General features: G+C 31.3%; 1 pseudogene; it reads right to left on the bottom strand.

The window, feature by feature from the left end:
- Positions 1–24,762: 24,762 nt before the first annotated feature.
- LOC124103351 (ATP synthase subunit f, mitochondrial-like) lies at positions 24,763–25,009 on the bottom strand (annotated as a pseudogene).
- Positions 25,010–25,641: the final 632 nt, after the last annotated feature.

Here is a 25,641-nt window from a genome sequence, read left to right as displayed (position 1 = left end):
GAGATAAATTTCTCTGTAATTTGTGCTGTTTAGACTCTTCAAGGGCATACTTAAGACCCCTTAAACTTATTCAAAGAAATATGAAATATATATACTAATATATATATATATATATATATATATATATATATATACACTAATTTTGCATTTTTTTTCTAGTTTATTCTGATCTCTTGAAAAAAAATGACCTCTAGAGCTACCTTTCCCTCTGCTGTGTGGAATGCAAAATTACTTACTCTTAAAAAAATAAAGTGCACAAAAGAACACACCTGGAGGGTGGAATATATGTTATATAATCCATACAGAATTATGTATATGAAGATCAAAGCTGGAAAGATTTAAAAAATCATTGACTAATAATTAATATGTATATCATGCTTAAGAAAGCACTTATGAATTCTATATAAGTGAATTTTCAGATTACATGGTTTTATCCTTTCAAGTGCCCAAATCTGACTTTAAAAGTTATGGCTGGAGAGACTTCTAAAGTGCCTAATGCTCCTCTCTCCCCTTTTAGCAGATTTGGGTGATTTGTGTCTTGTCATTTGTGTAACTCAGCATTTCCTAAGAAGGTAGAGTTAGATACTCATTTGAACACTTGTCTACATTGTCTCATTTATTTGATTCATTTTCCCATCCTTCTGGCTGACACAAGTTCCATACTTAGGCCAGGTGGTAGAGCCAACAAATCCTCAATAGAATGTAAAATGTTGGCAAAATCAACAAAGCTCACATCTTAAATGTTACAGGAGGATTTTCATTGGCCTTATTACTCTGCTTTATTCAATTAAAGGAGTAGTTTCTTGGGTATGCATTATTGATTTTATGATTATTTTATTTTTAGCTACAATATATAAAATGTCTACTTCTTTTAGTGAGAAATAGACTGTTTCATCATTTGCTGTTTGACAATGAAATCAATAAGTAGTCTTTGTTTTCATTTATTTATAAATTAGTGGAAGTTCCCTCTTTCCAGAGTATGATGTTCAGTTTCTTACATGCTAATCACTGAAAATGCATTCTCTATTTTTTCAAAGTGAAAGGTGAACTATGCAGTGATCCTGGTGTGCTACTTACTGTGGCAAGGATAGGAGAAGGGTTTTCAAATTGCATCAACCTTAATTAAGTATTTGATTACAATATATGTCTTTGATGAATGGCACTGGCCTAGGAAGAGTAACCCTATCGATGTCAGGGAAAAAAAAAATCTGGACAGAGTGGTATGTTTCAGCCCCTCCACATTCCAAAGATATCTTCAGTGATGCATGATTTCTCCAAACAAGCCAGAACCTTCAGGGTTCAGTCTACTTGAGAGGCACCTGTTACCTAAGGTTCTTGGATCTGCCACCTGGGTGGGGAGTGACAGAAGAATACTAGCTAAGCTGAAACTGGTTTGCCTGAAATTAAGAGTATTCTTGGCAGAAGTATACTAGTTATTACACAGAAGCAGAGGAGCTTTGGCAGAGCTAACTGGCAAGGCTTGGTGGTGATGGTCAGAAAGCAGGTTTCAAAGTTTATTGCCCAATTTGTTGTTATTGTTGCTAATCTTCTATTTTAGCAGCAGTACAAACGCTAAGATTGAAGTAGTCTTCAGTCCTGAATAAGATTGCAAACACCAACTGACTTTGTGAGTTCAAATTCTGCCTGTAGAACTTAACTTCCCAAACTTGGGCAAGCGACTTAATCTTTTGTTTGCTTTCATTTTCTCATTCACAAAATTTCAACAATGTTTTTAACCTATCTAATAGGATTGCTGTGAGATTTAAATAAGTTATTGAAAAAATGGTTAAAATAGGGACTGATACATCATGATTAATAAACAATTATAGTTATTATTGCTATTATTTACTGAGATACAAGCTTCTTTAATGTTAAGTTTCAATGGTCAACTAAATAATTCTGTATGCATACTATAAGTGATCAATTATTTTAATTAACATCATAGACAGGGTGAATTTCAAATTATAAATCTTCCTCTAAGAGAATGAATTATTACATGTGGGCTCTCTTCACATTGCCATTCATTTATGGTAGCTTATCTATGTTATTACATGCATTGTATTAGTACACACACATTGGGTTTGAAAATCACATCTATGGATGCTTCTATTTTGACTGATTTATCTTATTTCACATACTTTTGTTAAAATTCAGATTTAAGTTTGATTTAGATAGTACTTTTATCAGTCTCCCTAAAATCCTTTCTTTAGGTTTCCTGTTGTTCAAAGATCCTACTCATATTTTATGGGATAAAGAGAACTATTCAAATATCAGGAAGTACAATGAATGCTCTAAATTTACTAAATTTCAGAACACTTAGAGCTTGGTTAATCCATTTCTACATAGACTCAATTAACTAGACAATTGAACTATGCATTCCAAACTCAACCTAAGTTACTAACATATGATTAAGAGGGATGGGTTTGTTTCAAACCATTTATGCCAGTCCAGTTATCTTAAATATCCAAAAAATACCCTTTTATCATTCTCAATAATTCCTCATGACATATGTTAATTTAAAGTATTGAACCCATTTGCTATGGAAGATATTTCTCTGTCACAATGAAAGAGCCAAGTATGAAAAGCCTAGTTTTACTAATTTCTCTCTATCCAGACTAGCTTTCCAATGCCATCAAAGAGCTTCTGTTAACCATCACACCTCTGTCATGAGATCCAGGAAATATGAGTTGAATAGTGTTTGCTTTAATTTTCATGGAAGCTATACAAAACAAAGGACTCTCACTGTGCCTTTAAGTTGATCAAAAACATGAATCAGTTTGGGATAACTTCTTATTTATTGAAAGGAATGGATAAAAATTAAATTATTTGAACTACTTATATTATGAATAATTTTTGAAGCCTGATTTTAAAAATTCTGACATGGATTAAAAATTTTCTAATGCAGACCCCCAGCATTCATTTATCATGATTAAGAACTAATTACAAATACACCATTTTATTGCTATCATGATTTTTGGAATCCTTCCATAACTTGATGAAGCTTACTAACAATCTATAAGTGGTTTGTTAGGTTAAAACAAAGTATGAGTGATGCTTAAGTGTCATGTGTTTAACATGTAGATCTTACTCCAGGAAGGTGATCTTGTGAATCATTGCAGGATATTAGAACTCAGAAGTTGATGAACATTTCATAATCTCAAATTTGACTTGTATGCTGAATCAAAATAAAAATGATACTTAAGGAATTTCTTCAGTTTGGATCTCATACAATGAACACTAAAATGTAAATATAATTATTTGGTATTTCTTTAAATCTTAATTTCAAAAGGCACCTGGAATTTTGCCCACAAATTAAAAGCACAGATGCATATAACTTTTTAAATATTCCTTGTGAAACTTACTTCATTTTATCAGGCTATTTATTTTGGAGTAGTAAGAAAGTAAAATCTGTGTCTATTTTCCCTATGGTTAAAAGACTCTTACTGGAGTGTTCCATATAATTCACTGTACAGATACATATAATTTCTGTGTCCCTACTTCACTTATTTTGATATATAACATGTAGCATGAATATATAGATAATAAGGATGTGTCTGAGTCAGTTTTTCTAAAAATAGTTAATCAATGAATAGTAAAAGTTAAGCACATATTTTCATATATTTATGTAAAATATATTTGCTTGCTTATAATACAGCCATCTCAAAATTTGAGTTTCTAAACCTAAGATCTAAAATTGCATTGTGGCAAGATTCAATCAGGATTTATTCTCCAAAACATCTTGAGAATAATTATAGTAATGGTTCTAAACAATAAAAAGAAAAAAAAAGGCATACATAACAAATCTTTATATAATTAGATCAAATGTTCAGTGAAATTGAATTATAGAAAATGTTACATTTCTTTGTTCTAGTTTGTATTCTCAAAATTACCTTAGAAATGTTCAAATGGATATTTTAACTCTTTCTATGAAAAGCCACATATCCAAATCCCAAATTATTCACTTGAGAACACATATGATATATATTTACCACATACTTAGATCTTTAAGATTCTTTAGTAATTTCTCTATATTCTTGTTTAATTACTATTACAAATAGGAATGACTAAAATAATGCATAAGATGTGTATAACATAGTATCTGTTGTCATAAAATGATTACATTGCAGCACTGAAGTGCTATGATCCTATTAATTTAAATGAAGAAAACATGTTTCTCCCCCATATAATTGTATTTCCTTATATTTTAGGATCTTATTTCAGGGGGAAAAGAAGATGTATGATTAAGTATAGTAAGAAAGGGGAAGCAAGTTTAGCAATCCTCTCACTCTTTTTCATAAAAACCAAAGTAATGCGATGCATTTAGGTCACCTTAATGTCGTCACCTGAGAACTGAGAGTAAAAGACTCATTACCTCAATGCTACTAGCTTCATTCTTGGGTAGTAAATGTAGAGATAAGATGTTAAAAGTCTCCAGCAGTCATTAGAAAAAATCAAAGTGATTAAAATTGTGGAAGAGTCAATTAATGATATTATACACAAAATTCCATAGCTACAAGTGGTGTTATTTACATTCTAATCCCATATAAATGGTCATAATATCCATTGTTTTAATTTACTTCTTGATGTCTCCTTATGATGTGAGACTTGTGAAATACTTTAGAGTCTATAAAAACCCTGATAATCTGACAACTTTCCCATATTCATACATGAATACACACCAGTCAAACTTCACATCATGTACAACCATTGCCAAATGTTTTCTTTGATATAGGGAGGCTGATTCATAGTGGGATAGAGAAAGGATGTATGAGAGGAATAGACAAACTCTAGGTAGGGCACAGAGGTTGGAGGGGAAGGGAGGGGGCATGGGGTTAGAAATGATGGTGGTATGTGATGATCATTATTATCCAAAGTACATGTATGAAGACATAAATTGGTGTGAATATACTTTGTACAAAACCAGAGATATGAAAAAAATGTGCCCTATATGTGTAATAAGAATTGTAATGCACCCTGATGTCATATATAAATTAAATAAATAAATAAATAAAAATAAAAACCCTGGTAATCTGACAACTTTCCAATATTCATATATGAATACATACCAGTGAAACTTCACATCATGTACAATATATATATATATATATATATATATATATATATATATATATATACACACACACACAAACATACACACATATACATATATTTATGTATTGATTATATATGTATATAGATATAATATACATAATGTATATACATATGTATGAACAATATATGTATGTATACATATATTCTAATACTTATTCTAATTAGGATCCCATTCTTATGGGTGAACATGATATGAAGTTTCACTGGTGTCTATTCATATATGAATATGGGAAAGTTGTCAGATTACCAGGGTTTTTATAGACTCCAAAGTATTTCATAGGTCTCACATCATAAGAAGACATTAAGAGATAAATAAAACAATGAATATTATGACCATTTACATGAGATTAGAATGTAAATAACATCATATATGTATGTATTATATATTGTTCATACATATGTATATACATATATGTATATTATACATGTTATATGTATTATACATATATACATATACTATGTATACATATATGTGTATATATGTATGTATATATATATACAAAGCCATTCTTGGTCAAATTAAGAGTGTAATTTAAGTTTTTTATTAAAGAGTTATAGTTAAGACAAAGATTTTCTCAAAATCAAAAACACACTAATTAACCTAGAGTATATATTGTTCTGTTTCGGATTAAATTAGAACCTTCCTATAAGACTAACTTTTATATAACTGTGCTTTTAAGCCCCCATCCTCAGATATAATCTCATTCTGAGATACAGTAGTTCAGGGCTTCAACATATAAATTTATCCCAGACAGTAACAGCTATTGTTTCAAAATTAAAGATATATTTTATATTAAAATTTATGGTAAAATATTTTAAAAATCAAAAACTGATAACTGCAATAATAGTGTCCACAGGATCTAAAACACTATATTATATTCAGTCACTTAAATTCAATTGAAAATTTTACAAGCCCAATTCTATAATATCATTACTGGGTATGGGAAGGTAGGTAAAATTTTCCAACATTTAGAATGAATGTTTTAGAACTAAATAACCAGTTATTGTAGATGTAGCATAGCTTTCATATTTCTGCTTCTTTCTACTACCAGTTTATAATTATGCCTTTTAAAATTTGTTATGTATTTAAATTTGCATGCTGTATTTTATTTAGCCTATTCTATGTACTTTTAGTAAGAGATGAATATGTGTACTTGCTTACTTTTTCATGTGAACCTAAGTCTGAGTTCTTTCTCCCACACAACATTTTCTTTGGATTCTATGACCAACTTGAATAGTGTTAGAGAAGGAGGGACACAGCTACCTCGTATCATAATTAACTTTTTAATTTTCCTACTTACATTTCAAATGCTATTAAACATCAAATCTGCCTTTGGATGAAATAAACTATTGAGGGAAATCACATACCATCATCTTAATTACATATATAGCAAGTTGTTTCTCAAACTGTAAATATGGTCTTGAATCCCAAGGTAAATACCATTCATTCAGAAAAAAAATATATAGAAAAAATCCAGTTCAAAGAAACTGTAATATATATGATAAATGTAAAATAAGTCAAAATAATTTTTTAAATGTATCAATACACAAAAATATTTTGTGTCAATTGTTGACAATCCTTTTCCTTTTTGCAACAGGAATGGAAAGAAATAAATTCAACAGAAAGAGGATACTTATCAATAGTTTCTATGTTAAGAATACCAGGTTCTTGACAAGGGCAATACAGAGAGGATCAAAGACACTTAAAGAATAAGTAGAATTCCAGATTCAAACCCTTTCCACAGATGTCTTTAATTTAGAAGACACCTTTATTTAAATAGTGAGTCAGATGACACAGAATTAAAAAGCTACTTTAAAATATATGAATATGTATGTAATTACCCATACCAAAATAAGTAGAACCAATCAAAATTTTATAATTTGAAGTATACTTCTAGGAAATGTCTGTATTCCAATGATGGTGATTTGTTTTTCAAATGAAAATTAGAATTGGTCTGAAGCTTGTTCAAGACATTCATGTGGCACAAACTTTTTTATTTTAAACTATTTCTATGGAACATTTTTGGTGTCTTTTACTTTTGATTTAATATAAAAATATAAATTATTCATGCCATACAGAGATGTATAATTAGGCTCATAGTATTCTGTAAATAGAATGTCATTTCAGGTGAAGGATGAGACACTGTTACCTGGAGTTACACACATCATCTAAATGGCTGCCTGGCTCCAATCTAAGATCAAGACTTTCCAAGATTCCATTCTGCTCTTCATGAATAGTTTTACATTATTTTGAACATGCTATAAATTGCTCAGATACTATTAACATGAGAATGATATGAAACAAATTAATCAGTATGTATACATGGGGTGGATTCCATATGTTCATGAAGAAACCACAAGCAAACATGCTAAGTAGGTCCATTAACATGATAATAAAATTACTATAAATGAAAATAGTGTATCAAGTGGTAGAAATTATAGATGTGATACAGCTACTGGCATCAACAATACATTACGGACTAGATATTTGAGGAGTGGAAAACAGGACTACACAAAGGGATTCATTGCATAGGAATTGTGTGTTGTTTGTATAATATACTGTTTTATTTTTAACCAAGGTACAACACCAATGAAAATATAAACTAAAGTAATAGTAGTATTGAACTTTTTTTTTCTTTTGCCAAGGTGTGCCTAAGCACATGCATCAATATATTAATGCTTCCATACTTTCATCAAGCCATTGTGGGAGATATTATTGCCATTCTCATTTCTCAGGTAAGGATGCTAAGACACAAGGTATTTACCACATTTGCCCAAGGTCATAAAGCCTCTAGAGGGAGCCAGGATTGAGCCCACTCAGTGTACTTCAGCACTGATGGTGCGACCATGTTCTACCCATCCTTTCTACTACTCGTGTGTACACACACTCAACCCCGATAAGACCTCTGTAAAGGGATCATACCTGGCATAATGCTAAATACAATACATAAGAGATACCCAAGCTTCAAGATGCTTGGAATATTACAAAGGAGGTGCTCAATTTTTAAAAGCTATTATTTTTATTTAAAAAGTTTCTAGTTAACTTTTTGAGGTGGTTGAATCTAACTACCAAATAATATTATTTAAATAATTACACAAATAATAGCAATGTGCTATGTACATTGTGAATAATTAAACTTGATTAGATTCAGCATTGCATATATTTTGATATTTCATGAAAAATAGTTTTTTTCCTGAAAATTAAAATCAGGCATCTACTACAAGTTTTATCCTTCTAAATTTAAAAACAATATGTCACTTCAAAAATCTTAGAAAAATTGTAGCAGTTTTCAAACTAAACAGATGTTTTCCTTCTTATCAATGTTGGCTATTCTTTTCTCTTTGGTTTACTAACCAGAATTAAAATTGCTATTGTATACATTTTCATGTATTCAAAGCAATAATTGGCTTCATTCTGAATGAGTGTTAGTGAAAATGGGGCATTGCTTATGACTCTATTGGATTTTTCTTCCTGTGCCCCTGATGCCCCTTACACATTCCCATTGCCCTCCTAATACCGAGGGGGTGTGTATCAGGAATTGTACCCAGAGGTGCTTAACCCCTGAGCCACATCCCCAGCACTTTTTATATTTTATTTTTGAGACAGGGTCTCACTAAATTGCTAAGGGACTTGCTAAATTGCTGAGGCTGACTTAGAATTTGCAATCCTCCAGCCTCAGCCAGCCTCAGCCTCCCAAACCACTGGGATTAAAGGTGTATGCCACCGCATCCAGCCCAATACCCATCTTTTAATCATTCACAAGGATGACTGAGGATAACTCAATTTCCTTAGATGGAACTATAAAGTGCTAAATGACCTAAGACAAATGTACATAAGGGCTAAGACATTCAAAACTGGCAGAAATAAAACATGTAAATTGAAAGCAAAGTAAACAATTCTGTGTTTTCACATGTAAATGACAGCATGTAAGTCAATCTTCAAACTCTTGTTTGGTTTTCTATAATTCTCTTTATTTTGTTGTCCTCCACATTTCGGCCATCCTCAGGTTGGATCTGGCAAACTCTCAGGAGGAGAAGGAAAAAAGCCTTTTTGATACCTTCTAAAGGGAAAGGAAAACATGCAAAAGCCTCTAGCTGTTTATCTGTCATATTCTCTAGTTAGATCTCTAAAGAAGGACACCAAGATTGATCAAGATCAATTAAAATTTTTTTTCTGGAACATGATGCAAATACATTGTACTCTGAATTAATCATGGATAGTAGGAAAGCACATACTTGTAAATATAACAGATCCCTCAGTGGGAGCAGGGAGAAAGAAAGGAAAAAAAGGGTATTTGGTCATTTGGTAATCAGGTAAAGCATCTGCAATGAGATATTATTTAATGCTATTTAATTGTACGAAAGGATTTGAAATGACCAATAAACTAATTTTTCAATTTTCTCCTAGTTATGTTGGATTTCAGGAGACATGGTATTAATCAACACTCAGTAAATATTTTGGAATATTGAGGAATTAAAACCAGTGACTTATAACCAGTAAATCAATAGAATGAAATTATTCAAGTAGCTTCTTAAAGAATAATGGATTTTTCTCTTTTATTGCTTTTCCAATCTCTTCCTTCTTTTCTGTACAAACACACAAACTATAATCATGTGTAAATAGCCATGGGACATATCTTAAAACAAAAAAGTTTTGGATGCACTGGTTGGGGCGATGAGAACCAAGTCAAATTGATTAAAGTTTCTTAACTATAAGTGTCATTATTTGTTGAGAAACTGCAGAAATGCATATAATTAGTGAAGTTTCTTAAAATATGAAGCTTACAAAGCAAAATGCCTAACAAAGTAGAGACAGTTTACTCTTCCTGTATCACAGGCAATCTATACTATGATTCACGGAAATCCAAATTATGCCCAACAAAAGAAACAGTGTAGCAACTCTTCCAGATAATAAAATTCATTCCATTTTTCACCCCTCAGAGTAAATGGAAATGCGGTGACTTGAAACTATTCAGTAAGTAAAAGATGCTTTCATTTCTAAGTTGCAACTAAGTGATTTTCTGTACCATTGGAGTATCTGTTGACCAGGTGGACTATATAAAATTCTCCATATAGAGATTAAACCATACACTTTAATCCAAATATTCATTAATTTCTAAAATAAAACAAAGGTATATATACCTTAAATTCTCAGAGAAAACCTGAATCATCTGGACTTTTAGATATCTCATACCCTAAAAAAATAGGTTTATATAGAAGTTATATGTATGAAAATATGTCAGGTGTGTGCATATTGAAATGAATTTAACTATGGTGTGTGCATATTGAAGTGAATTTAACTATACAAGTATAGTGACACTATTGCCAATATCCTGTCTTTCACAGTTGAGCCTATTAAACCTTCTCAGAATAAAATCTTCTCCTAGGCAGAAAACAAACAAAAATTATCCCTGCCTACCACCTGTTTTCATATGTCACTATTAACAAAACATTAATTTCAGGTATATTAATATGTTTTTCTCCATTATAAAATGAGGTGTTTGACAGCACACTTTTTAATAGGTACCTTTGCCTCATAATACACTTCTCACAATATGAAAAAGAAGGAAGACCTTGATTTGCTTAAGAATGATGAGTTTTTTATAACTAATATCACCATCATGCAACAGTAAATTTAAAGTACTTTCATGAAGCAACAATCTAATTACAATGTTTTCTTCAACGATTTTAATGTCTACAATTAATTTTAATTTGTAAGAACAGCAAGATTGGACTCAGAAATATTAATTTCTCAAATATATTAAGTTTGGAAACTGAGAAGGTTTCACAAATAAATATTTGTTAACTATTTGCAGTCAGTTGAAAAAGATAAAATATGGATCGTAATGTATTTTATCATTAATCTGAAAATTAGGAAATAACCACTTTTTTATATATTAACTATTCTTGCTTTGAAATTTTCATAAAAGTTTCAAATGTCTGTAGACTCCACAGGCTGATAAATATCAGGTTGTGGCCAAAGCATTTGTCTCCCATCAAAATAATATGCAATCCACGATGATTGATTCTGCTGTTTTCCTCCCTTAGGGTATCCCTGAACCTATTGTAAACTCCATGGTATCCCTAAAATCTCAAAGTTTGGCTTTAAAGTCAATATATGATCAGGTCTGGCCTCCTTCTGAGCAGAGAGCACATTGCCCAGACACTACATGTACAGGGCTTGTTAGTATTGCCAGGGAAAGCACAAATATTTTTATGTTGGAAGAAAAACAGAATAAAATTTCAAAATTGAGATTAATGTCAAATATAATAGAATCTCATCTTAACTGATTATTTCAAATTTTCAAAAGATACTTATTTCTATGCTAATTAGCAAAAAATGTTTTTGTGCTATAATCAATCATTATAATTTCTGCTCTATTTCTATTATTTTCAATTTCCTTCTTCTCTAATATTTCTCCTGAGCATTCTAACCTTCTGCTGATAAGTGTTAATCATACTGAATAACCCATTCATATTTTGTAAGTAGCATTTTGTGAGAGATCAATTCTCATCCCTCTTCTGTTCTCTGGCCGGAACTCATATCTGATTTAATTTGTTGTCCTTGAAGTTTGGTGGTTAGTTTCTCAGGTAGCTAAGAAAACTTCAGGCTAACAGAAACTATTCAGAGAAAAGTTATTGTGAAAAGATTGTTCTCAGTTCCCAAACTGAGGCTCATTTACAGCAGCATGACCTTGACAAGTGTCCATAAGTCAAACAATGTCTCGCCATAAACGATTTGGGGTGACAGGCCCATAACACATTGCACACATAGATTGGATTCCCAGCAGGACTCCTGCTGGCTAACACTTCTTTCCTCACACAGCAATACCAGAAAAGTTACAGTTAGGAAAAAAACAAATTTCTATCTGATGTCAGGAAAGTAAAATCTTATATTGTAACAAAGTAAGTGAAAGGTGAACACATAGTATTATTAATATCAGATTCTGGATCAAGATTCACCATCACATAGCTCAGAGGGCATTCACTGATGTCCATGATATCGTCAGTGAACATTTCATTTCTATGAATAAATTTGTGCAAGTCACATTCCTGTACTTTGGGAACTAAGAATGAAATAAGATTAGACCTATTATTTTAGAAGTGAATTAAAACTCCAAATGACTATTCCTCCTCCCCTGAACATACTGGATGAAGAGTGAAGGAGATAATTAGCTTTTGTGACTTCTTCACTATCCAGGCACTTCTATCCTAGCCAGTCCATGTTGTCTAATAAAAATATATGCATACTTTACTATGTTTTTAAAAACAAGACTTTATGGTCTTGGTGGGCCTAATAGTTATCATTGTGAGTGAGTATAGAAAGCATTTTTAAGGTATCTTCAACAATTATAAGTGAAATAAATATAACTAGTATCTCATTAGTGATAAAGCCACAGGTATCAGGACTATGACAGTTGTTATGACCTTGACATTTAATTTAAGGTAATGTTGACTGTCCATTGGACATCAGTAAGAGCAAAGATATGCATTGTCCACTTAAGCTCAGAATCCCTAGGTGTGATGTATGGATGCAAAATGGAAACAAGTCCAGTTCTCATACAGATCCAGTTAGCTTCCCCAACACACCCACATGATGTCAGTGAGTATCATTTATTATCAGGTTATTCAAAGGTCCCAAAGTACTGGCTCATGATAAGTACTTTCATGATCCTGCTGTCATGATCACTCCTGAACACAACTTCTAAAGACAGCATCTTACAGATACACCTCAGTCAGTGAAGGTCAAGCCAGAATGAATTTCTACTGTTTACTGGTATAAGTTTATTTCTTGAAGACTATACTTCCCTCATTAAATCTAGTAAATTGTACAACAAAGATGAATTAATTTTATAAAGATAACATAATTTATTTTAAAACTATAGGGAGAAAAATTATAAACAAATTAGGGAAATAAATATACTTAAAAGAATATAAAAATCAAACCTCACCAAGGACTTAAAAAATTAATGGGACCTATGTTATACTAATAAACTAGAAATGCTTGCACATTTGTGTGTTTGCATATAAACATCCCCAATTCTATGTTGACAAGGGTACAAATTAATAGTAATAATCACTAAACAAAACACAATCAAATTATATTTAGAATAACTTACATTTTTAGCCTCAGTCATACCTATTCTAATCATCATTACAAAGGAAATAATATAAAAACAACAGATATATATATATGTGACGAAGTTCAAAGGAAAGTGATTTCTTAAAACGAATGACAGGAAATAACTATTCTAAGAGTAGAGAAATGAGCTTTTTTTTTTTTTTATAAACTTAGCAAATAAAATGTTAAAATAATAAACATCTAATGTAGCAAAGAATACACCATACATGTAAGTATATTGCCTGAGTTGTAATTCTAGCTTTACTATCCCATAACCATGAAGCCTTTTACCAGTTACTTATATCTGCTAACTCAAAGTTTCCTCCTATGCAAAAAGTGAAGCTAATAATAATATTTGAAAGTTGTTATGAAGATGAAATAAAAGTATACAGAAAGCCCTCTGTAAGTTTGATTATGGTTAGGACTATAACTTTCATTATTACTATAGCCATGTAAACACCATAAAGTTTTAAAATAAGAATGCAATAAGAACAAAATAAAAATCATATCATATATATATGATAAAAGCATGAAGCCACACAGCCCTCAAATAAAAAGCTATTTTAAAAGTCCAGTATGTTATTAGGGTGATGATATTTTATTTGAATTTTATGAAATATGTTATCATATCTGACTTTTACTTACCAATAAACTTTTGGCCTCAAGGCTTAATAATAATTTGTCTATATACTTGGTTTTCCCCATTTTCTCCAGAATAACAGTCATTACTTATGTTGCAATGAAATACTCTTTTTCTTTTTTTTTTTTTTTTCTATTCTTCATTTATGTCTTTTCTTTCATTTATTTTTATTTTTTACTATTACTTGACCAAATTTTTTGTAATTAAAAACAGTTGATAACAGTTGCTGATAGCCTCTGTGAATGTTCAAAGTAAGGGGCATTTTGAGATGACATGCCCATGAGTTTTCTTTTCCAAATCCTTAATTCATGGTTCCAACTATGACATAAATTCATTTGCATTTGATTTGTCAACAGAGAGAAATATTTATAGAATTATAATGCATATTCTTTTGTCATTAATATAAAGTCATTCAATTATATATAAATTGCTATTGGTTGCTCCTGTCTTTACTATATAATATAAAAATATTTCTGAGACACTTCTTTATTTATTTATTTTGGGTCTTGGGGATTGAAGCCAGGACTTTAAACCACTGAATTACATCCCCAGTCCTTTTTTGTATTTGATTTAGAGACAGGGTCTTGCTGAGTTGCCTAGGGCCTCACTAAGCTGCTGAGGTTGGCTTTGAACTTACAATACTTCTGCCTCAGTTTCCAGAGCTTCTGGGATTACAGACCTCTGCCCCCAAGCCTAGCCATTTCTGAAATTTTTAACAGCATTTAAAAATATCCTGGGATTTTTAACAGCATTTAAAATATATTTTTAAAGGTGTTTGATATGACAGTTTATTTCTCTAAAAGAAGACTCAGCATATTTTACATGGTTGTCTATGTAAAATACTGAGAAATTGGATTTATTGTTCCAGGGTAAGCCACCTGCCATGAAGGCTATTTATTTTATGGTTACATATGTTAGCATTAGCTGCTTGGAGGAAAGCCATCATGTGTCACATTCTTTCTCTCTTAGAATTTTTCTTCTAACACCTGCATGGAATGCATAAAAATTAAACAAAAACAACTAAATAAATTGAAATAAGTATGAGCCAAATGGTTATTACTATTGTGGGAGGATAAATTTCTCCTGTGTTTGATTCGTATGTGGACCACTTAGAGTAATGGCTACATTAATTTGTTTGAAAATTGGTAAAACAAATTTGCTTCAGGCTCTGACCTCAAATGCCAAGATGAGCCCAGTGTGAATTTGTAGATTTGAATTATAAACCTCTGAAGAGCAGTTTTATTATGAAAATGCTAATACCACTGCAACTCCAGAAATATTCATAATCTGTCTGATATTTGGTTGAAGAAGAGATATAGGTATACTAACTATTGACAACAGTCTGTCCTAAAAATAAAGTGACAAAAAGTGCAGACAAGAAAACTGAACAAAGGGACAGTATTATAGGAAATAAATTTTTGAATAAGGAGAAAAGTGAGATAATTTCAGAGGATAAATAGTGAAATGTTTTGATATTTACTTTTAAAGAAAATCATATTACTTCAGAAATTTGACTCTCAGTGTTTTAATGGAGTCCATGGTAAGCAAATCATTTTATAATGTGTAGGAAAATTTTTCTATAGCATTTGATATCAGATTATTTAAAGTTTGCACTGCAGTACCAAGACTTTTACATGATTAGACTAAATTGTTATCCTGATTTATATAAATATGGTTTTGATTTATATGTATATGGTTTTACTTAAGTAGTATACATGTATGCATGAACTCTCCTAGGATGTAAATTTAATCATTTGGAACTATATGATCATTTGCGTGATAGGGTTTTCTGATTTCATTGTGCTAGTATTATGCAGCAGAAGTAAGATAGCTGTCTATGTTAGAATTAAATTATGTTAGAATTAAATTTTGTATAAAGCAAATGATCTACCTCTGAAATACTTCCACAGTTCTTTTTATTTTATTTTGGGATGAAGGCTTGCTAAATGGCCCAAGCTGAAGTTGGCATTCTCCTGTCTTAGCCTTGTGAGTGGCTAGAACCACTGTGCCCAGTTTCCACTCAGGTATATATTTTGCTTCACTTTAGGTTAAAAATGATATTCTCAGAATAGTCACAGCCATTATTTACAGATCAGCTATTTAAATTTTACCTTAAATTACAGAATATCCATGGATTTACAAATAAAAAACTGAATTTCATAAAAGTTTCAAAATACACCTGAAAAATACTAGTATAAATTGGCACCATCTGGATTTCAGTGAAGAGTTCTTAATTATTAATTTTTATTCAGTAAATATGTTTAAATTTCATAATTTGAGCCAGGAATGGTGGCATACACCTGTAATCTCAAGGACATAGAAGACCGAGGCAGGAAGATCACAATTTCCAGGTGAGCTTGGGCAATATGGCAAAATGGGGCTGGGGTTGTAGCTAAGTGGTAGAGGTGCTTGCCTCACATGTGTAAGGCCCTGGGTTTGATCTTCATCACCATATAAAAATAAATAAATAAATAAATAAATAAATATTATATTCATCTACAACTAAAAAAATAATTAAAAAAAAAGAAATAAAGCAAAATGGCCCAGGGATGTTGCTTAGTAACAGAATATCCTTTGGTTCAAACTCCAATACTGCAAAACAAAAACAAAACTACCTAAATAAAATTAAAAAGTAAGTGAAATTCACAATTTACATAGTTGAACAGATGCCGCAGTCTGGCTGCAGCAAAATAACCAGGGGTGGGGGGTGATTAGCAACTTGTGTAAATTGATACAGCAGGAGTGGGAGCCCTTTATTGTAGGACAGGAGGGATATATATACATTCCACACAGCTTATCTTAATTAACATAAACTAGATACAGCAATCAACCAATAAGGAATCTCCACACTTAATGGCTCGCTGGCGTTACTTCACAAACCACTCCCTCTGGCAAAATTCCAGGCACCATGCTGACTTGTTTACAGAACTTAACAAACAGACATTTAAAGCACATTTAACTAAACATTTAGATTTCAATTCTTGAGAAACTAAAAACATTTATCTGAAATAATATAGTCTACTAAAGTTTCCAAAGCATTGTAAGTAGCTACAGGTATTTAATGTCTGAACACCTAAAAATAATGTTAAGCATATAATGATTATTTTATGTTCAAAATGTGTTCATCTTAGGAGGACCGGCATTCCTTCACATAAACACATAAATGTTTTACTCTTTAGCATAAGAAATGAAAAATTGTCAAAAAGCAATGCCAAACTTTGTTTGAAGATTTACAATATCATTTGCATATCTCAAATTGCCTGCAGCTCAAGAGATCATATGGAAGAAATGCATCAATAAATCAAGTATTTCAGTTATATTTATAAAAAAGCACTACTAGTTTTATTATTTTCTTTTGAATCTTATGAAAATAGTACAGCACCACTGAATTCAGTAGATTAAAACTTGTAATTGAATATATGTTATTAAAGTGAATGCTTTTTTTTATTTTATATTTTATTTACCCATTGGTAGATGGGTGGCTAAGAAATTTCTATCATTTCAAAATTTTACAGAGCTGTGAAACTATGATATTTTGGAACAAAAATCCTTAAACTGGGGTCTAAGCACTCACAGTATTTGGTCAATTTACTTGAGTACAATATGAGAATTTCAGAACCTATGATAATCCTCAGTGTAACAGGGTAAGAAGAATTTTGTTTACTTTTATTTTCATTTCCAATTTATCATAGAACAATATTTCGTTTACACAGTTTTCAATGAGGCAAAGGTAACAATAAGTGTAATTCATGCTGTTTGTACAAATATCTAAATAATTATATTAAAATTGTTCATTTGTGTTCATTTTAATATTCTTATTTGGGTAATGTGGATAAAACAAAATATCATTCAAACTGAATGAACCCAGTGATGAGATTTTATATATGTTATACATAATAATACAAATCTTAACATGATATCACAATTCTATCTGTAGTAATGGCTCACACTTTAGAGAGCAACTTGCCTACATTGATACAGCTAGAGTGGGAGCTGTTTATTGTAGGACAGGAGGGGTATATATACATTCCACACAGCTTATCTTAATTAGCATAAACTAGATACAGCAGTCAACCAATAAGGAATCTCCACACTTAATGGCTCCTGGCGTTACTTCACAAACCACTCCCTCTGGCAAAATGCCAAGCGCCATCTTGACTTGTTTACAGACCTTAACACCTGATAATCAATAATTCTTTTTAAATAAAAATATACAACTTTGCTTCAATTTTTATTTGCGTATCTTAAAGAGACTCTTACAAACTATTTATTAAATTTCTGTTTTCTCAGTGTAAACTGATGTATTTATAGTAATATTATAAGATTATTTGAAACCTAAATGATACAAAAATAAATGGTACAATATTTCCTTTATAGTAATATTATAAGATTATTTGAAAATTAAAACTAAATGATTATAATTATAATCTCTTACAAAGTGCTTGATATAAAGAGAAGTGAAATATAGATTAAATTGAATCTGCTTAATAAAATCCTTTCCCATTATTTCCTTGTCCTTAAAGATAAATCTTGGCAATGTCTAACCAGTTGCTTTTGCTATGCCCATTTAGAAGAAAAAATAATTTAATTTTCCATTTTTTTAAAAATCAGTAAATTTTTCTTTGCACTTATTTTTCTTTTCATATAATCTAAAATATATAGAATAGAAATACTATACATGAAACTAAATGTCTCATACATTTTTTATTAATTTAATTCTTAATAATATTGCTAATGGATAAAAATAGTGGCAATTTAAAATGTTGACCTTGAAAGTGAAATATTTTCCTGATAATATACAAGTCATTAGGTCAATTTTTATTTTAGGTTTTATACTTTTTGTAAAACTGTATGTAATTTCCACTTCTAAGATGATAATTGAATAATTGATTAAATATTTTGTGATGGGTTATTTTTCATTTTTATTAGAGGCTTGAGTTTAGAAAATAGGATTCAAATTACATAATACACCACAATAACAAATTCATGGGATCAAAATTATGGCAACTCTATCAGGATTATAAGCTGCTTCTGAAAAGCAAAACACCTGTTCAGAATTTTATGATTATACTTATTAGTGCTTATTTGGAAATCAGTTTTCCATGGAAACAATATCCTGTTTGAATTTTCATGAAAAAAATTTATATTTATTGAAATAGTACCAGTCTTTTAAGAAAGTTATGATTTTTAACTGATGTTGGATTTGTATTTTAAAAATACTTGCTGATTGATATTAAGATTCATCACTCTGAAACTGTTTTCAAAATAAATGTGCTTGGCTACAATTCTATATAATTTTTGTCTTGGTAACAAATTTATGCCATTAAATATTTTCCTAATTTTTACTACTAAAAAAAAAGCAAAACACAATTGGAATAACAGAAGTTACATGACATTTTATATGACCTGGTAACTGGGCTCCCCCAGAAAGCAACAGCCACAGTGCTAATGAAAATATATATGCATATGTGTAGGTATATTTAGCAACATGTCTTGACCATTTTAAGCTTAAATAATTTTTAAAAGTCATTGTGCTCTCTGTAATGAATACTGAGAGGCATTTGTATATAAAAAATTAATGCTATTCATCAGGAATTCTTAATTCTTGTGAGTGTCCTGGTAAAACATAGAAACTGATTCATCATTCAAAGTTAAGCAGGAGTTAGAGGTCAGGGTGTTTGTCTTCTCTGGTGCCAAGGCAGCTTCACACTCTCCCTCCAGCCTGACTTAGCTATCAGTTTTCCTTTAAGATGCAGCCAGCATTACATTGCTCCGTGTGCTGACACTATCTGAGATCACTTTGAAAAAAGAACCACAGAAGCAAAAGCATGTGAGTGGAGCATCCTGAAGTTCTTGATATTTCCCTCTGTTTCATCCTAATGCATTTATAACAAGTAATTCTAAGTTTTTGAGAAACCATAATATGGAATATGCTGACTACTGATTCAGAGCAGCAAAAATGTTGGGAATCTACCCTTTTAGATGTCCTTACCCATAGACATGGGTAAGGACAAAGTTCAAAGAAAAACAAACAAACAAAAAAAAAAAAACACTGGATTTAATTTCCAATTGTGCTTTCCTTTAATTCAATATCTGGAATTCCAGCCAGTTTCTTACAGATTCATCTAAATCTAATTATTCAATCATATTACCTAAAATTTTTAAAACAATCATGTTATGTTAAATAACAAGAGATGGGGGAAAAGCTTGAGTATAACTACAGGCAATTTGTTACCTAGCACAGACAAGTTTCTTCTTCATTCATGTTTCTACTCATATTCCTTTCAAAGACAGTTATCTTCAATATCTGATTTCTGGTTGTGATTCTACCCCATGAATATTTGTGAAAGATGGAAATATTTGTAAAATCATAAATATGTATTCAGAGATACTATCTCCATTCACTGTTCTTGAAATGATTTTAAAAATCTCTGTTCACATTTTTAAGCCTCATCTTTACTAAGTACTTATCTTCACCAAGAGAGCACAGCATAATAATATTTTAAAAAAATAAAGAGGAAGAAAAGGAGGAGAGGCAGGAGCCTGGACTTCTAAAATTTTGAAACTAGATTGAAATAGAACATTGAGAAGACAAGAAACTAGAGTAAATATTAGGAATATAAATGTTAATAAAATTTTATAATAGGGACTACATGAATATAAGCTTTTAAGCAAAAATTTGAAGAGGTACAGAAAGACATGTAAATCATGAAAATAAGGGTGTTTGTCAGAATATAGAGACAAATACTTTTATAATACATTTTTTTCAATTAAGTTTTTGCTGGGTTTTATCATGAGCTCAGTTAATATTTAAAGATAAAGGTTGAAAGTGTCTTTTTTTAGCTTAAGTATTGTATATAAGTAAATTATGTACAGTTTTATTCATTCTGTTATCAACCAAAATTAATAATGGTATTTCTTATGGTAAAATAGCCACCTGTCTTTGTGTTGTACTGCACAGTTGTCCCTCTGTATTCATCGGAGAGTGGTTCCAACCTCTACCCTCCACACACAAACACCAAAATCTGCTGGATTTCAAGTCCTTTATATACAGTAGTGTTATATGTTTATATGACTTACTGCAAGTCCTCCTGTATACTTTTAATCATTTTTACATTATTTATAACATCCCAGAAAATATATAGTTCAATATTATTTAGGAATTACTGTCCAGAAAAAAAATGTATACTTGTTCAGTAACGATTCCACTTCTTCCCAAATATTTTCAAACACATCATGCATTGAATCTACAACTACATAACCCACAGGTATTCAGGACTGATTGTACTTCAAAGGTCGTATAGTATTACAATTATGATATTGAATGTTATAATTTCCTTCATAAATACAAAATTTAAATAACCTCATTTTACTATATCACATTTCATATTCTTATATCCCAAATCATACAATAATTTATTTAATTCATCAGATAACAATTAAGAATGTTTTTAGTACATGATCAACACTGTACTAGATGTTCTGAATATGATGCCAGATATCAAAGTTGATGTTAAAAGTCTAATGTCCAAAGATAAGGACTAAACAAACAGTCCCTTAGTGAAATTTTATTCTAATGTAGAAAGCATATAATAATTGTTAATGACACAAATAACTGTACAATTATAATAAAAGTTTTTGTGAAGAATGCTCAGTGTCAATTACAGCACAAAATATGCAAGGTCAGAAAAATTATGAAACTTACCAGAAAAAGATGCAATTAAACTAAGACTTCATAGATAAGGCAGAGCTACTTTGGAAAAGAGGGGCAGGATAGACACTCCACTGAGAGAGAAAGCAAACATAAGGCCTCTTGAGAGGAGGAATAAGGGTAGGTGTCGGAGATTAAAGTCAGTGTGCCTGCAACCAAGAGCTACAGCAAATGTGTGGAGTTAAGGTGGCTGGAGCCAGTAGGCAGAAGCCCAGTGAAAGCAGAGTGCTTGAGTCTTTGAAGCAGGGCCATAATATGATGAGACTGAGATTAGGAGAAAAGAATCCCATTCATGGTTCCATTTCAGTAGAGAGAGCAAACTGGAGAGTAGGCACGTGTCCCAACTTGGCAGCAAGCAGCTATTTCAAGGCCGTGAGAGAGGTGCTGATGGCTCTGGCAGACATAAAGAAAACACTGACCTTTGGGGAGGTTCCAGAAATAAAAGTTTTTTAATGTTTTTTTTTTTATTATTATTTGTATATGTGAGAGGGACAGTAATAAAAAAGCTAATCCTTAAGTTTTAAATTGATTATCTGGTTTGTTGAATATAATATTCAGTAACATAGAGATATTGGAATAATGATAATAATTTGGGAAAACAGAAAATAATCCCTAAAAATCCGAATAGACATCTTTTTATTCAACAAAATAAGTGTTGAAATTCAATCTCTAAAAATCTCTCAATCTCTCTCTCTCTCTCTAAGTTTGCAATCAAGCTGGGATCCACAATGATCAATGAAGCCAAAGACACTACAGAAATTCACAGTAACCACACACAGACAAAATAATTTTTCTATTCACTGTGTGTGATCCATTCTTGTTTTGTTTTGCACTTTAACACTTTTGAAATTTGAACACATCTAACATCAGATAATCAACATTACTATCTATATACTTTTTTTTCTGTTGTATTTATTGTTTCCTTTTTTCTTGAAGAATTGCCCTTCAAAAGATGAAATATCTTAAAAAAATGAGTCAATTGAGAACCAAGAAAATCAATTTATTCATTGTCATTCAATTAAAAATGATGGCAATAGAAATCACCAACTATATTTACTTAGATGCTGTTTTGAAAGACATTTAATATTGATCTCCATAATGTTAAGAAAAAAATGTTATTTTAAGCTATGATTATATTTGGGAAATTTAGAAAACTACCCATATGTTCATTAATATACACTATGTTTAGTAATATTTTTAGAAATATTTTAATCACATTAAAGTGGATCTACATTTTCCTACTATTGGGTAATGTTCAACTTCTTTAAAATTTTTCTGGTAAGTAATATTTCCCCAAAGGGTAGATCCAACACAGCTCTACTATCTACTAACATAGTTTTTTTTTAAAAAAAAATAAGTTTTAATTTGTTATATATGACAGCAGAATGCATTACAATTTATGTTACACATATAACCACAATTTTTTATATCTCTGGTTGTACAAAGATGGTGAATGAGATGGACATCATTACACAACATAGTTTTAATGCAGACATGGTCCTGTAGCCATGTATTATTCTGTTTTGCTTTTATTTATATGCTCAAAGTGCCTTTGGTCTTGTAGAATCATTTTCTTTGATTTTATAAATTGACTAATGATTATAGAGAAATTTTATGTGTGAGGCATCAAAGTGTTTTCCATTAATTAGGTCGTTTACAATATAGCATCCATTTTCTTTTACCCCCGAATTACATAATGAAGGCAGAAGGTTAAGGAATGATCTCATTTTCATGCAGTTCATCATACCAGAGTCAAGGGGGAAAAAAAAAGAAAAATTTCCTGCACATGTACCTTATTTCTTGACATATGCAGCAATTCTATTGTTCCCTTATGTTTTCTCCAAATTTAGTTATTTGCACAATATTCTTGAGCAGATTCCCCTCCTCAACAAATCTTTTTCCACTAACCTACATCTTATCTTTCCAACTTTCTATTAGTCTCAGTAGCAGTCCAAAAATGAACCCTTCCTCTGTATTCTACACAATCTAGCTCTTCCAAAGTGAATTCAGCCTCATTCAATGAAATCTCATCCTCACCTATTTTAAAACAAAGTAAAAAATTAAATAAATACAACAATGCATTAGGTTTACAGTTTCTTCCTCTGGCTGTTATCCAGTCTTGTCACATATCTTCGGTCAATATTCTCTGTGTTTCATTCTTACATTTCCAATGTTTCATTAACTTTGGAAATTGTTTAAATCTGCCCTCTTCCTTCTGTTTTTAATCACTTATGCTAAGAATATTTCCAAACTGCATCAACATGTTGTGTTCTGTCTCTAGGATTTACCTTTGCAGATCTTCTCTCCTAGTAGTACTTTATCCTCTGAACTTTGTTCCTGCGTTCACTGTTGTAATCCAAAGTGTCATCACTACTTTCTGCAATGGCTTTTTAACTGAACTTCCTTCCATTACATGCAAGCTCTAGCTTATCATTTCTCCTAAAATTGCCAGACAGAGCTCTCTATACCACATGTCTTATAATGCTTCCTATCTGTTTGAAAACCACTGGGATCCATGTATCATTCTTAGTTTTAAAATAAGCAGTTGCATTAGTTTTTTTTTTTCCTTGAAGATGATTATGCCAAAATATCCTTTTTAAAAGACTTTTCTAGCAACCTGCTGTTGTCATTTATACACTGAAAGACAAAGTCTAATTTGCCTTTCAAGAATATAGATTAGATTTAGTGACTCACTTCTAATGAATAATAAGTAGTGAAAGAACATGGTATGATTATAAGACTGGGTTATAAAAGACAAAACATACAATAGAACCCAGCATCAACCAGAACAGATTTTAATCACAGTCCCAGTTGAGGTTTCAAGTGACAGCCAGCATGGTATACCTGTCCAACAACTGAGTACTGGGGACTTCAGAGGATTCTGAGTGTTGTTGCTAAGTGGAGTAGAGGTGAAATTTTCCTGCCATGCCCTATTCAAAACCCAGATTTCTAAATGTTTTCATTGTTTTAAGCCACTAGTTTTTGGATTTTTATTTCTTATGTAAACATAAACAAACAACAAAGAAATCTTATTTTTTTAACCAGTCACCTTTATTGGATATTAATACTCAGAATATGAAAGAATTCAGCCATGAGGCCACTTTCATACTGGAGGCAGTCCCAATCAGGAGTACATAGTATACTCTCCACACTGACCCCTCTTCATTGATACTTGCATCACCACTCATGCTTGAGGTACTGTTAAGAAAGGCACTAGCTGAAAAGCAGCATGCTGCCATCACCATGTTGACACCTGCAATGCTCCCCTTCTTCACGTTGATGTACTTGTAACACTGGTGGTAACCTCTCTAAAATGCTCACCCAATGCCTTTAGGGGGAAAATCCCACATCAATATCCAGCTTGGGCACTCCCCTAGTTTGACTCCATGGGTTTCTTCTCTTTCTTTGGCATGACTAATGTCATCTTGAAATCTTAGTGTCTGCTGAGCCAGGCCTTGTAAGGTTCTTATCTTAGTCTTTAACCTAACCTTCCACTCCATATTGCATACATAGCTTGAATTATATTAAACTGTCTGCACTTGCCCATAGATACCATATTTTTAGACACTGAAATATTTGAAGACATAAGACCTTAGGAAAGTTCTTTCTGAACACTTCCTAATAATTCTGCCATTTCTGGAGAAAGTACTATTAGTTAAGATTCAATTCTTAACACCACTTCTCAGTGCCTTCCCATAATCCCCAGTTTGCACTAGAATTCCATTTCTCTCTTTTACCTTAACATCAAATATAACTTATGTTGGATTAATACCAAAATGGATAAATGCTCTGTAAGTATAGTTCATGCAATTAACACATACAATATATCAGAATATGATCATCAAAATGTTGTAAATTATTTGTTACATTTATAGGAAAAGTCAGCCTTTCTTGCTAGTATTAATTTTACAAGCTAAAATGTGAGCTGTCAGTAACAACTGAAACATTGTTAGCTCTGCTCTATTTGTTTTTATTCTTTGGAGAAATACAGTTGGATGATGATTCCATTCAGGAATTATAATCATACCATATCACACACCTAGGTAGTAGCCACAA

The sequence above is a fragment of the Marmota monax genome, unplaced genomic scaffold, assembly GCF_021218885.2.
Source record: "Marmota monax isolate L192 unplaced genomic scaffold, Marmota_monax_Labrador192_F-V1.1 WCK01_AAM20220418_F8-fsc00240, whole genome shotgun sequence".
NCBI classification, from domain to species: domain Eukaryota; kingdom Metazoa; phylum Chordata; class Mammalia; order Rodentia; family Sciuridae; genus Marmota; species Marmota monax.
Note: the sequence above shows the minus strand (reverse complement) of the source record. Positions and strands in the feature narration are given on the sequence as shown.